Here is a 16,367-nt window from a genome sequence, read left to right on the forward strand (position 1 = left end):
TCACAGCTGCAGAGATAAGAAAACATGAGTGGCTGGGGCAACCCAGCCAGATGGGCGAAGTGTAAATAATAAAATTATTATTATATGAGTCATTCCATTGTCTGGAGACATCACTTCCTGGTTCGCATGGAGAAGCTGCTTTCAGTGTAGCCCAGTGACAGAAGCATGCAGCTGTATCAAGGCAGCACTGGGGGTTGAAATTTTGTGCCCCCTAACAATTTTGCATCCGGGGCAGCCGCCACTTTGCCCCCCCCCAACACTACGCCGCTGTGTGGGAGAATTGCTCTGCCCTCTTTAGTCTCTGTCCTCACCCACCTTTTTATGTGGCCCCTGGAAGGTTGCGGAAAAGCAAATGTGGACCCAAAAGTTTTGTAGATATTTCAGCTTGTTAAGAACAGTAATTAGCATTTCTCATCCAATAGTTTTCCAAGGGAGGGGGAGAACAACCACAGTGCTTTCATTTTTTCAATATATTTAGAAGGCCGACTTAATTCTGATAACAAGACAATAAAATATAAGCAGAAGCTTGCTTGCTAACAGTTTATAGCCCCACAGATGGGAATACTAATAGGAAAGACAGCTTTGTTTACAAAACAGCACTAATTTGAATTTTAAAAACTAATTTCTTCGGTACTTCCCCCTCCCCAGGGGAAATTTCATTCTTGTTTTCCTAAAAGAGAGGGCTTGTTTAGATACAATGCATTGCAGACTGTGGTTGTAGTGAAATGTGCTTTGGTTGTAGCCCAGTCTCCCTGTGGTCCTCCACACCTAAATTTTAAAATATAAAATAAACTTTTAGTAAGATTTTAGATCAGGGACTCTTGCCCTGTACAATTACGTAGCCTAACACAGAGAGAGAGAGAGACAGAGAGAGAGAAAGAGCTATATGAATGTCATTGCAAAACCCTATAGGAGGATTTTGCATGAAGTAAATATTAGGTTAGGGGAGCAAAAGGGAAGGCCAGTTGCACAACAGCAGTGGCCATGACATGGGAGCAAGAAGGGAAGGACACGGAAAGGGGGAAAGTAATGGTTTAAAATGGTCACAGAAGTTTACGTAAATCAGGGATGGAGGGAACTGAGAGGAAAATTGTGATTTTGCATAATGGCTGAGGTTTGTGCTGGGCTAGCCCAATACATTTTTTCTAGCACACAATGGCACTTCCCCAGCCAGAGAAGGAGGATTTAGTGAAGATCTACGTCAGGAACAAGGAGGGAATAAAGATCTACATCGAGAACTTGGGGTGAGTGAAGATCTACATCAGGAACAAGGGTGGGGAAATCTAATAATAATAATTTATATTTATACCCCACCCATCTGGCTGGGTTGCCCCAACCACTCTGGGTGGCTTCCAAAACACATAAAAAGAATAATAAAACTTCAAACATTGATAGTAGCAATCAGATCCTATATAAAAAGTCGCAATAATCCTAAAATAAACAGCCTACATCAAACAAAGCAATACTCAACAATCCATTAGGATCCAATACTCAACAGCAAAACTAAACATCAACAAATAATAATCCAACATTCAGGTAGGTAGCCGTGTTGGTCTGATGCAGTAAAAAAAATAATAAAAAAAAATTTGTCCAGTAGCACCTTAGAGACCAACTAAGTTTTTTCTGGGTATAAGCTTTTGTGTGCATGCACACTTCTTCAGATACACTGAAACAGAAGTCAGCAGACCCTTATATATAGTGGGAGGGTGGTGTTTCTCTCAGAAGGGTAGGCAATCACCCATCTGAGAAATGGGTTTCTGGCTCCCAAATAGCCTCACACAATATTATTCCAGTTGGAATGACATTTAGGGCCTGCTTGCAGGAACACAAATAATGTGGTGTGTCCCTGTGGTGGCTGGATTATTCCGGTGGCATTTTCCACCCTCTTCTTGAAGAAACAAGCATAATGGTAGTGGTAAGTGCTGTGCATACTTACTTGAGTGATCTCAACAACGGTTTATGAACTGCAGTGTGAAATAAAAAATTTAAGGTCACACACACACACACACACACACACAAAATGTTCATTAATGTACCAACCAAGCACGTACATAGATATGTGGACCACATGTCTGGAGCAGCACAGGAAGACTGTCCTGAACCCATTTTGACTCCCAAACTGACCAAATGTTTTCTCTGCAAGGAGGGAGGGGGTGAGGGAACCTTCCATTGTCTCAGGAATTGGGAAATCACCATCTCAAAGGAATGGCCAGACTACCAGGAAAGAGAATCAGATAAGGCATTATCAGATAACCTGACAGACAGGAAAAACGACAACATTCAAATTTCTGTTGTAGACCACCTTTTCTGTGATGTAGGTATGATGTTTGTGGGGGGTGGTTTTGGGTTACACCCCTTCTGTGATGTATGTATGATGTATGGAGGGGTGGTCTTGAGCTCCAGGCAAGGCAATTTAAAATGTCTATATAAGGGCAGGCACACCTTTGTTCTGGGTCCTCCTCCTTTCCTGTGTGTGAGGGGAGCACCCTGTTGCAACAGTTCAGTAAAGATCAGGCTTACTAGCTGCTTTGCAATATTCTCTGGTTGGCCTCTGTTATTTTCTCCTACCAATGGAGAACCTGCAAAGGACTCTATAAGGGCTCTTGTGTCCCCCATAAGGGAAGATTTTGTTTACAACAAGTGCATGATCGGCAACTTGGAAGAGAATCATATCCATTGCTCCCCAAATTCTGGCAAGTAGGGAAGCATATCAGTTAAGCTTAGATAGGCAGGAAGTTGGTTCCTGGTTATGCATGTTGTGACCTTCTTCTAGAACTGACAGAACTCCAATTCCTGTGATATCCAAAGTCAGAGGTATTGCAAAACAAATACCGCAAAAACTACCTTTTCATGTGCAAAACCAGGTCAATGTCGCAGCAGGTACAACAGGGCTGTTCTATATATTATGCTATCAGCCTTTGAGCTGGACAATGACAGAAGCTGAACTGAAACAGAATCTCTGTTGGAGCAGCACACTTTGCCCTGAATACAATTGCATTGAGACTCTGTGTTTAGGAAAACAAGAAAGCGAATATTTATTACTTGAAATGTTATGTATTGAAGTTCTCACACTGGCCACCAGGAGTATCGTGTATATAGTTTTCACTCAGGTCCATGTCAGTTACTTTAGGTGGGAAACCCTGGGTTGTTGTTGCTACAATGTTAACATCCGGTTGCCTATAAAAGCAGGCCGGCTGAGCTGTTTGCTGTTCAGTTCTGTTCCAGCTTACAAATAAAGAGCTGCTTTGGAGAAATCGCTGCGTCGTCTCCTGTGTCTACCCCTGGTGACCAGGATGGGATCAATGGACATCAGAGCACAGCCAGACATCAGAGCACATCAGAGCGGCCACGGAGCTGAGCTGAATCACGGAGCTGAAACACTGAGCGAAATCACAGAGCAGAACCAATTCAGAGCTGACTGTTCTGGCTAGAGCACTGTGTTCCATCCATCGCCACCATGTCGGCAGCGGAACCATGGCTTCACTCATGCCTCTACTGCCGTCTGCCCCAGCCTCTGAATCATGGGACTCCTACCTCGCTCGGTTTGACTTCTACCTCCAAGCAAATGAGCTGACAAAGGGTCTATAGAGCAGAAGCGGGGCCTCTTCCTCAGCCTTGTGGCTCTGAAGTGTTTGCAACGGCCTGAGCATTGGTGCGCCTCTAGCAGTCCAGGCAGAGCTGTGGGACACGATTCAAGAGAAGCTCTGCAACCACTACGTGCCAAAGCCGTCCAAGATTGCTGCCCGCCATGCGTTCTACCACCGGAACCAGGCAGAGGAGGAGTCAATCAACAACTACACCACCGCCCTCCGACAGGCTGCAATGCACTGCAAGTTTCGAGACTTAGACGATGCCCTGATGGATCAAATCATCTGCAGGGTCTGGGACATCCATCTGCAACGACGTCTCCTCACCAAGCCAGACCTCACGCTGCAGAAAGCCATTGAGGAGGCCGTGGCCTCAGAAGCAGTTAAACTCTCCGCCCAGGAAATCCGCAAGGCCACCCGGACTCTGGTACTGGCCCTCGGGGATCCAGCAGGGTTTCCAAGCGCCCAGCATATTTAAGAGACCCTTTCTACCCTTTCTCATGCAGATACATCAGCTGAGTCACACCTTGACACTTCCAACAAACGAAGCACAAGGTGGTAGAATTGTAGACTAAGCCACTTCAAAACTGCAGCATGCAAGTGCAGTATGTATATGTTTTAATGCGCCACCATATAAAAGGCTTTCTGCATAAGATGTGTTAAGGGTTGAGTTAAATCTTGCTTCCTGGTGAACTACATGCAGAGTTTCTTCCCTCCCTTTGTAAATGTGAAGAGTCATTCAAAATTATCACTCACCCTCACAGACACAATATATTATGTGTAATATATTGGATAATGACCCAGGGGTCATCCTTGGTGAGGCCAATACGTAGTTTGCTGGGCTGAGAAATGTATGGATACAGTGGTACCTCGGGTTACGTACACTTCAGGTTACAGATGCTTCAGGTTACAGACTCTGCTAACCCAGAAATAGTGCTTCAGGTTAAGAACTTTGCTTCAGGATGAGAACAGAAATTGTGCTCCGGCGGCGTGGCAGCAGCAGAAGGCCCCATTAGCTAAAGTGGTGCTTCATGTTAAGAACAGTTTCAGGTTAAGTACGGACCTCTGGAACGAATTAAGTACTTAACCCGAGGTACCACTGTAATGAATGCACCTACGATTATGGGACTCAGGACAGACATGAACTCTCATGATGCAAACCAGTGGCTGATCATTAATCGTAAAGAAGAAGAACATTCCCATCAAAGTACTGAGGCATTTTTCTTAAATATTTTCATTGCTATTATTATTATTATTATTATTATTATTATTATTATTTTACTTTCTCCATAGCATATGTTTGACACTTACGTTGGGTCACAGGGCTGCTAGTGCAGTTTCATTTAATTCAGGGTGCTGTTCCAGTTTCTGTATGCCTTTGCTTTCCTTACCACAGCATTCCTGACCCCTTTTAATCAGAGTGAACTTAAGTTCAGTTTACGTTTTCTTCTCTTCCTCTCTCCGCACTACCCTTACATCATAAACTTACTTGAACTTGGCACAATTTAGAGTTAAAATGTTCCCAAGAAATGCAAACAACATTCCTGTAAGCATATTTTCAGAACAAAACTGGTTTTCTTTACTAAAGAGACGGGGGAGAGTAAAGAATCAGGTTGCCAGTGAATGCTCATCACTAAATGTGGATTAAACTGGCTGCATTTGAGAAGAAAAGAACATAAAGTGGATCGGACAGAGGACTGAGCACTTCTGAATTTTAAAAGATCTATGGAAGTGACTTGACCATAGGAACACAACCTTCATACAATTCCATTACCATATTTTATACAATAGCCTGTACACAGACTCAGCCCTTAGCTGTTAAATCTGCTGTGTATTTCCTTCCAGGCATGGAGCTCCATTCTAGCATGGAGTACCGTTTGTACAGAGAAATCTGTTAAGGATATTCCGGCAAATTCTATAGACTGTGGAATGTAGGTCCAGAGGGTTTTGCTCGGAGGCTAGCTATAGTCGCACACTCATATATACTCAGTGCAACAAGAATTAGGATTCTAGTCAGCTCAGGACTGCAGACCAGGTCATATATTACCTACAGACACTAGGATATTAAAACACTCAAGCTATTTTTTCCTCACCAACCAGTGAAATGAAGTAATTCCTTAATACAATTACCTCTGTATAATTGAAAGTTAAATCAAGGATGACTGTATGATTTGAATATTAATTTTAAAAATTTCATCTTTATTGCGCTATTCCGTTTGTACATTGTACCGCCAGATGGGTTATTCATTTCCTAGTTGATTCTGATTTGCATGTGTATGGTTTAACAAAGGAATACATGAAGCCCTTTCAAATCGCCAAGGGGACTGGCTGAAATCCTGTTAATTATCTGGGCCACAGTTCACAAACCACTTATTTATACTCGTCCCTTGGCATTGCTAAGTACACAGCTTGTGCAGTTGGTGAACTGCAGCCTATATGGAAAGAACACATTTTTGCAGTGCATACCGCATAATTGGAAGTCATACAGGAGGGGGGAAATTAATGCATGAACTAAAGCCCCCATATACACAGCAAAGATGGAATAACCATGACTAGCGTTTAGCTTCCTTAAAAGGACCCAGTGAGTGGTCTGGAAACAGGCTGTTTGATTGCTGAAAAGATGCTGGGTGTGGGCAGTGATATTTTTCTAGAAAAAGAGGTGCCAGAACCAGTGTTAAGTTGTGGGTGAACATATCAGATGACACAGCGATTCTCCAAAAAGCTCTTGTTTATTCACAGGTCAGAACAGAACTGAACTGAAGGGTTCAGCCAGCCTGCTTATATAGAGCTCCAGTACAGCGTAACTGTAACAACTTTCTGTAACTATCCAATCACTGAATGTCACTTTTGATCCCTTATTTGCATATGTGGACCTGAACTATCTACAGTATCCCCCTGCTGGCCCAGGGTGAGAACTTCAGTACATAACACTCCCTGGTTCTCTTATAGTGGTAATGGCGCCCACCTGAGAGGTGTTGCAACTGAGCTCTGGCAAGTTCTGGCTGAAAAAAAAATGCCCTGTGGTGGGCCTGATCAATACATAAATGGAAAAGCTCAGAATATAATTTGAAAATGAACTCTAGATAGCAGGGCTTGATCTTTTAATCATTGTCACTGTAAGGAAGCCTTTGTAGCTTCCTTCCAACACCTGTCCTGAAATCAGCACATCTGGTTAAGGCTGGGTGTTGATGAAGTAGGAGGAGAGAGAGAGAGTGGGTGCTTGCGTGTCTCTTATTTTTGTGAAGAATTGTGAATATGCAGGCATACACAGCATCTGATACAGAGAACATTGAAGTTCCACCATTCAGAGATTGTCTGCTAACCAAACATAAGCCCCAAAATAAAGGGATAAAAATAAATAAATCTGAGGAACTTGAGAAAATTTCACACAACATCCAAATTCATTCCCAGTCAGATGGTATAGTACCATGTTATGTACTGAAGTTCTCACCCTGGGCCAGCAAGGGGATACTGTAGATAGTTTTCACTCAGGTCCACATATGCAAATAAGGGATTGAAAGTGACGTTCAGTGATTGGATAGTTACAGAAAATGGTTACTGTTGCGTTCTAGTGGAGCTCTATATTAGCAGGCTAGCTGAACCCTTCAGTTTAGTTCTGTTCTGGCCTGTGAATAAACAAGAGCTGTTTGAAGAATCGCTGTGTCGTCTGATATGTTCATCCACAACTTAACATACCCCATACCGGTCATTTTGGCACCTAAGGCACTAAATCACACAAGTGCATCTTCCCACATCCCAGCAAGAAAAATACAACAGAGCAGCAATGTATTATATAATAATAGTGAGGTTTCTGGAGTGGAAGCCTTTGGGCAGGCTTTTCCCATAATTTGAATTCCTGCCACTACTACTTGTTACATTTGTAGCTGAAATCTGTAATTTGTTTACCGGTGTTCTAATTTCACTGTTTAATTTTGATTTAGATTGTGCAGATTTTTGCCCCCGGGGCCTTTGGGTGAAGAGATTAGAAATACTGTTAATGTATACAGAAATAAAATTTTGCTGGTCTTTCATTATGCCCAGGAATCAGCTGATCGAGACCAGGCAGTGATGCTCATGAAACCTCAAGATTCCAGGAATCCTTAATAATAATAATAATAATAATAATAATAATAATAATAATAATAATAAACCTGCTTTAACACTTTCCCTGCTCACAATAACCCTCACCTTAATTCATATTCAGCCATCTAAGACCCCTCTGAAATGATCCGTTTTCTTGATGCAGTGAAGAGATCCACAAAGCCACCCCACCCTCTTGTTCTGATATCTTCGGGAGAAGAAATGGCTGAGTTGTAAACCCTAGGCAAATGCAGAGTGGAGTCCCTAAGGTGGTTGGATGGTGTCTTTTACACATCTTTCCAGCAACTCCTACAGCCAAGCTTGTGCCAAACATATTGCTCTGCTTTCCTTTGAACTACAGTCGTACCTTGGTTCTCAAATGCCTTGGTACGCGTACATTTTAGCTCCTGAACGCCGCAAACCCAGAAGTGTTTCGGTTTGCGAATGTTTTTTGGAAGCCGAACTTATGACACGGCTTCCAAGGCTTCCTACTGAGTGCAGGAAGCTCCTGCAGCCAATTGGAAGCTGTGCCTTGGTTTTCGAACATTTTTGGATTATGTTCAAGAACCAAGGTACAGCTGTACTCTATCCAGTGAGCCATATTGCACATCAACTGTTACCTTACCAGTTTTTGAAGGAGAAAAAAAGGAGTTGAACCTGACACCTTCTATTTATTTTTATTTACTTATTGCATTTATATACTGCCCTATACCTGGAGGTCTCGGGGCGGTTCACAGAAAAGATCACAATATATAAAATCAAAATAAAAACAATAACCCAATAACACCCCCCCAAAAAAGAGCCACATTTTAAAAGGGTATAAGGTGTCGATCAGGCCAACCAGAGGCCTGGTTAAAAAGGAACATTTTTGCCTGGCGCCTAGAGGTGTACAGTGGTACCTCAAGTTACAAACACCTCAGGTTACAAACGCTTCAGGTTACAAACTCCGCTAACCTGGAAGAGTTACCCTGAGTTGAGAACTGGAAATCGTGTGCTGGTGGTGCAGTGGCAGCAAGAGGCCCCATTAGCGAAAGCACGCCTCTACAGTGATACCTCGGGTTACGTACGCTTCAGGTTAAATACGCTTCAGGTTACAGACTCCGCTAACCCAGAAATAGTACCTCGGGTTAAGAACTTTGCTTCAGGATGAGAACAGAAATTGTGCGGTGGCGGCAGTGGGAGGCCCCATTAGCTAAAGTGGTACCTCAGGTTACGAACAGTTTCAGGTTAAGAACGGATCTCTGGAACGAATTAAGTTCTTAACCCGAGGTACCACTGTAGTTAAGAAGTTTCAGGTTAAGAATGGACCTCTGGAACGAATTAAGTTCGTAACTAGAGGTACCACTGTATAATGAAGTCGCCAGGCAAAGTGTGTGTTCTCAAAATGTGTGTTCTACCAACCTGGGGAGGTCACTTTGGTGCAGCGGTTTGACCCCCAGAAGAACACTCCATTGTCTCTAGAGACAGACGGATGCCAACAACAAAGCTGGGGTTGACAAGGGTCATGCTCTTTGTTTACCACAAGGTGGCAATATCCATCAGAAATCCAGTGGTAGGGCTCTGGAAAAGCAAAACTGTCCTGTCTTGTGTGATTACACAACAGTAGTCTCGAATTACATTTGCCATACATCTGGAATTTCCCGGACATATTCAGAATACAGCAGTCGGAAGCAGTGTGTGGGTGGAAACCGTCTAAATGTTCGGGAAATCTGGCAGCCAATGATTTCCCTTAAAAAACGTCCCTTAACAAAACAAAACAAAACTCAACAACTTTTTAACTGTTTGAAATATGGCAATCGTACTTAAGTCTGCTTGGCAGCACAAGGAAGCCTTTACAGCAAGATACATGAAGCATGTATTAGAAGGGCAATGCACTGAAAACAAACTTGTTATAATGGAAAAGGGCCTTGTGGCACCTTACAGATGGCGGCTGCATATACGCCATACATTTAAAGCACACAAACACCAAGTATAGTAAGAATCATAGTTTGTTACGAGTGCTGGTAAATGTAGTTCTGGGAGGAGTAAACTACAATTCCCATGATTCTTTGGGGTGGGGAAATATGCTTTAAATAGGTTGTGTGCATACATAAATTTACTGTGACATAACTTTCCTTGGAGTACAGTCCACTTCAGTTTGGTGACCTCCAGTTCACCAACTGATTGAAGACCTACCCTGATTTGTTTGCACAAAGCTTACGCTGAGGTTTGATTATATCTAGTGTTTAATAAGCACTTGTTCTAATTTATTGTGGTTATATAACAGGCATTCTGCATTCAATACAGTTTGTTTGCTGTTTACATATCTTTCCGTTATTCGTTCACACAATACTTTTTAATGCATTTTCCCATTATTTTCCAAAGCACACCCTATACCCCTTTGGTATTTTAAGACTAGAATTGTTGCACCAGGGCGACACAAGTGCTTTGATCCACTTTAAATGCTCAGACTAGTACCTAACTCCTGCAAAACCCTTGCAGTCTGGAGCTACTCTTTTCAGCTGCATGGACTGATCCTCAGTTTTCAGGTATGCAAACATACAGTGGGAGGGTATAAACAGTCAGGTCAAGTCAGGGGAAAACAAAGTGCACAAAAGTACAGTAATATTTACGTAATTAGCGGTGGTAGTTTCTGTGTTCAACTAAAAACACTACTTGGGTGGATTTTACCTCAACCTTCCTCATTTTCAGGCTTCCCTATTTCACAAGTTTTCACACTTCCTCTCAGTTTTGCAAGAGCCTGAACTTCCTTTATAGAAGTCCTTTGGTTTCCATGCTTAACGTTTTCTTAACCTAATGCCTTGGCGTTTGTTTTTGCCAACTAGTTTCTCTGTATTTCTTTTCATATCGGATGAACGTAACGATAAAGTATTTTCATCCGATGCTAAATTGTTCTGAAACTTATTCCCTATCATGCAGTGCCCCCTCACACATTGTCTCTCATTCCATCTTCCTTATACAATACCACCCCCGTTTTAAATAAATCTTTGACTCCTTTTAAAACACACCTCAAAATCAACGGAAACATGCTTTATGGCCTCAATACTTCATCTTCTATTTCTGTGAAATAACCTAGGCCAGGTTGTTTGCTTACATTGTACCTGAGTTTATTGTACTCAGTTGAACTCTGTTTGTGCAGAACAAACAACACATTCTGGGTAGTTCTGTAATTGTTTTAAGTTCTGTCGTTATTTTACCCATGCCTTTCTTTTAATATTGAAAAGCAGCTTCATGTGGCTTCATGTTGAGTATGGGAGACAGACAGACAGACAGACAGACAGACAGACACACACACACACACACACAATTTTAATCTATCCTTCGTCCCAGCCACATCTTTTCTCTTCAGGCAACACAAAATGTGGGGGTTGACAGAGTTTAGGATTACAGAAAATAAAATGGCTTTGGTATAGCTAGAGGTATGGATATGGAAAACATCATGAGGTTTCTTTCATCATAAAGGGGACTAAAATATCAAGGAACAGAGCACCAGGGAACCAATTTCGTTCCACTGTGCACCTAACATAGGGGATATTTTCCTATAGACCAACCTGCTGTTTTTTATTTCTTTACCCGCCAAGTGGGAGCTATTTCTTTGCTGATAACATGCAGTGCCCAAAATGAAATACTTCCTGACAGATTTAATTGCTCTGGTATTCCAAGCTCTTACTAAAAAATTTAAAGAAATCAAACGATGCACCACTTATATTACTGCTTATCAAAGTAAGAGGCCAAAGACTGTCTTGCAGTGATATGTTCTGATTTGGGATCAATGGGGTCTGTTTGTTCACATGTAAGCAAAATCTTAAGCCTGTCAGGGCCAAACTCAGGATTTTCAAGTTTCGGATTAAAAACCACAGGCCCTCCTGAAGGCAATGGGAATGTTGTTAAAATAGCGTTTCATCCCATGATTTGCTTATTGCTCTAATTAATTTTGCACTGTATATGTAACTACAAACAAATAAAGGGAGCTATGTTGCCTATCTTACCGTACAACCAATTCAGCTGATTTCAGTGTTCTATAAACTGCACAGCTGCGTCACGTAAGCACATGAAAAATCATTTTTAGGCAGATGTTTGTATGCTGTTGTTAAGCAGGCAGCCTGGAGGTTGCAGCGGAACCGCTTGAAACTATACTAAAAGAACTGCACAGATCCCACCCACTCCATTTCCCTCTAATGTTAGCAATCAATTTGTTACCTACAAAAGTGCTAGTATTAGCAAAAGAGAATTCTGAACTTGTTGCTGCTGTTTAGTTGTTTAGTCATGTCCGACTCTTTGTGACCCCATGGACGAGAACACGCCAGGCACTCCTGTCTTCCACTTCCACCAGTATACCTGAAGGAGCGTCTCCACCCCCATCGTTCTGCCCGGACACTGAGGTCCAGCGCCGAGGGCCTTCTGGCGGTTCCCTCATTGCGAGAAGCGAAGCTACAGGGAACCAGGCAGAGGGCCTTTTCGGTGGTGGCGCCCGCCCTGTGGAATGCCCTCCCATCGGATGTCAAGGTGATGGACAACTACCTGACATTCAGAAAACATCTTAAGGCGGCCCTATTCAGGGAAGCTTTTAATGTATGATATTTTAGTGTTTCTTGGTTTCTGTGGAAGCCGCCCAGAGTGGCTGGGGAAACCCAGCCAGATGGGCGGGGTACAAATAATAAATTATTATTATTATTATTATTATTCCTCCCGCAGTTTGGTCAAACTCATGCTGGTAGCTTCAAGAACACTGTCCAACCATCTCATCCTCTGTCATCCCCTTCTCCTTGTGCCCTCCATCATTCCCAACATCAGGGTCTTTTCCAGGGAGTCTTCTCTTCTCATGAGGTGGCCAAAGTATTGGAGCCTCAGCTTCAGGATCTGTCCTTCCAGTGAGCACTCAGGGCTGATTTCCTTCAGGATGGATCAGTTTGATCTTTTTGCAGTCCATGCAAAAAGTCCATAGACAAATAAAGCGTCTCAATTTTAGGCAGGTTTATCGGTGGCTATTAGTCACAATAGTTATGAGGTACCCCTGTAATAGCAGTTGCGGGGGGGGGGGGGAGTAGAAACAGGGGAGTGGCGTTATCTTCCAGCCCTGCATGTAGGCTTCTTGGAAGCACCCTGGCTGGCTACTTCTGGAAACAGAATGACTCCTGGATGTGTCCAGACAAGGCATTTACTCCAGAAAAGCTATATAATGTATTCACTTGCTTCTTAGGGGGCATCCACATGACACTTGAGCCTTTTAATACTGCAAAAATGAAGTGGCATTGGAATGATTTTACACAACACCAGAGAGAGTGCTGTTTTCCTTATGCACTGCAACATAGGTTTAAACCTGATTTTACAGGGAATTAGAGCAGGGGCACTTCCTGAGTTTTTTTAAATTAAATAATTAGTGCAATTTTGCTTTAATAACTGGGCAACAGACCAGGAAAGGTGATTTCCCAGAAAACAGGAAGTGCCATTATCTGTTGCCACACATCCAACTGCTCTAGCCCTCTGGGATCCTGTGAACTGCCTTGCCTCCCCAACCCCCTCTCCCTTCAGCATCTCTGAAAAACTGCAAGGTATCTGCGGAGGAGAGCGGGAACTCACAGGGACTTACCAAAGTCTCTCTACCTCTGGCTGGGCAATAAAACCTTTTCTCTCTCTCTTGCCCAGCCTGAGGTTCTGAAGAACCAGAAAATCCAGGCAACCTGTACCGAGAGGTGAAGCTAGGGCAAGACTGGGGTCAAAAGAGAGGAAGGCAACCACAGCTGCTTTTACAGCCCAAACTTGTACCTTTTCTCGGAAACAAGTCCCACCACATTATAATAAATAATAATAATAATAATAATAATAATAATAATAATAATAATAATAATAATAATAATAATTTATTATTTATACCCCACCCATCTGGCTGAGTTTCTCCAGCTACTCTAGGCGGCTCCCAATCAAGGGTTAAAAACAACAAAGAATTAAATATTAAAAACTTCCCTGAACAGGGCTGCCTTCAGATATCTTTTGAAGATAGGATAGCTGCTTATTTCCTTCACATCTGAAGGGAGGGTGTTCCACAGGGTGGGCGCCACTACCGAGAAGGCCCTCTGCTGTCTGGTTCCCTAAATGAGGTTTATTCTTATGCAACTTTGTGGGAGTAAAGAGACTCAGCTTGTTTATTAATACATGGTGGTGAGAGAAGCAACCCACTATTCCAATTATGCGTAAGCTACTGATAAGTTAGGGAGTTAAGTCAGGAGCTATTTTTACTGCATGATTAGCAACCATGCCTGTTTTTGTTTTCTTTAATGCACACTCAGTATGGCTCGTCCATGTCTTATCAGGATCACAGCACAAAGGGAGGGGAGGTTTAACCTTGGGCTCCTCAGCTGTGATCCCAATGAAAATCCCCTCTGTGGCAATTAGCATTAGGGGAGAAGCAACTCTGTCATATTGGCATGTGTAATAGGGGGCTAAGTGCTTGCCAGCATCGTAGTAGGACCACGTCATACAGATGTCCATGCTGGTCAAGTGATTGACGACATGCGGCAATATCAAAGAACAATTACCCAGTTCAAACACTCTGTGGGATATGCTTTACTTGCGTTGAGTCTGGTGGCATGCCTCACTGAGGATGTTCCGGGCAGGATGAGGAGACCAGGAACTGAAGGTGTTAAAAGTGATATACCGTATTTTTCGCTCTGTAACACGCACCCGACCATAACACGCACGTAGTTTTTAGAGGAGGAAAATCTGTAGGCATGCCACCCGTAGGCATTTCCTCCATAACACGCACAGACATTTCCCCTTACTTTCTAGGAGGAAAAAAGTGAGTGTTATGGTGCAAAAAATACGGTAATAGTGCTATAAGCCTGTGTTTTACACCACCATGTATACAAAAAGAGCAAATTGGTTCATGCATTTAATGGCAAATTAAAATCCCAGGGGAGCATCCAGAGGATAAAACAGGCTAGCTGAAAGAGTACTAATTCATACTAAGAGTAATTTCAGGGACCTTGTAAGCCTCCCAGAAGTAACTCAGATTAACCAAAGATTAACTCCTTTTAACCAACCAGTCATAGATGCCAATAATCAAATTGGTGTTGTTGTTGTTGTTAAACAAGCCCTTTCCCCAATCGTCCAGCACACATCACATATGGTTGTTTCCTAAGATTGTGTTGCAGCTGAGGTGGCACTAGGTTGCAGGTTCGATCCTGATACGGGACAGCTACATTTTCCTGCAATGCAGGGGGTTGGACTTCCAGTCTACAATTCCTATGATCATGAGTTATACCAAAACTATACTAGCTGCCATAGAAATATTTCATATATTAAGTGGTGTGCAAATTGTGTTACTAAATACCGAAATTAAGAGACTTTGCCCTTCACAGACATATAGAAAGTGCTCTTCACATTGACTTTTAAACTGCAAATCCTGTTCTTCTGAGTTAATGGGTCAAGCAGAATGAGGGTTGCTCAGCAGTCTACAGATAAGTTTACAATGGTGAGAACTCCCTCGTAAACTGGGTGGAGAGCCTTTATCCAGACCGAGGACTGAATTTCCATCTGGGGAATATTGGGTGGGATTGGGGGGCAAATGCCACAGGTGGGCAGGGCCAAAGTGGGCAGAACAATGAATGTCAATGTTACCTTCTTTGGGTAGGTTGGTTTCCTGCACACCCCTCTCTTTCTTCTATCCCGGCAACCAACTGGCATTATCAAGAGTACAAGGGCACATTCCAGCTGGGCAAAGGTACTCAAGGGGACGGACGGACAGGGCTGCTTAAGGGTGGGGCCTGGGGAAAGGGGTGTGGCTTGGAAGGTGGTGTATTGAGGGAAGTGGCTAGTCACAGCCACTGCCCCAACTCACTTGTTTCCGCTTGGGAAGCGCAGCAGGCTCAGTCCCAACAAGCCCCACACTGGCAAGTGAGAGAGAACAAGCCTGCAGAGGCAGGGCCAGTTGCTTCTTGCCACCTCTCCAGCTGTCCTGCAAGGAGTAGCTACTCATATTTAAGAAAATGGATATACCTTATGATTGAAAACAGGCTCTATAACATAGCTGTCAACCGTCCCTTATTTGGCGGGAAAGTCCCTTATCCCAGAGCTGTGTCCCACTGCTGTCCCTTACTAATGATGTCCCTTAAATTTCCCGGGTTTCAAAGGAAGTAGCTCCTCTCCCTCCCTCCCTGCCGGTCAGGGAGGAGGGAAGCTCCAACTATGTTGCTTGGCTGCGTTGCTCACCCAATAAGGAGTCTAAGAATGACTGGGGGGTGGAGCTTGCATGCCTTGTGCCAATCAAATCGGCCACATTGCCTGGGGACTCCAGCGGAGAGGGGGCGGTGGTTTTCCTTGTTGCATCCCCTTTGCCGGGTTGCTGTGCTGTGGGAACCACCGCTTGAGGCATTGTTTGGCTGCTGGCTGGGCTTTCTGCCTTTGGCTCGGAGAGGCTCAGAAGTTGAACAAAACCTATGCTCTGAAAATCCCTTATTTTGGCTGCTGATCCCTTATTTTCGAGGCTGCTGGTCCCTTATTTTAAAATCTGTAAATTGACAGCTATGCTCTATAAGCAGTTCACAAAAACAAAGCGCTCTCTCTCTCTCTCTCTATATATATACATACCAGCAGTCAAACTAAAAACTTATGTCGATGCCTACATTTCTGAATAGGCACGATGGAAGAAAAATGTTTGCAGCCGGTGCTGAGAAAAGCACAGCAAAGGCTGACATCAATAGG

The sequence above is a fragment of the Podarcis liolepis genome (assembly GCF_965112155.1).
Source record: "Podarcis liolepis genome assembly, chromosome: 1".
Taxonomy (NCBI): Eukaryota; Metazoa; Chordata; class Lepidosauria; order Squamata; family Lacertidae; genus Podarcis; species Podarcis liolepis.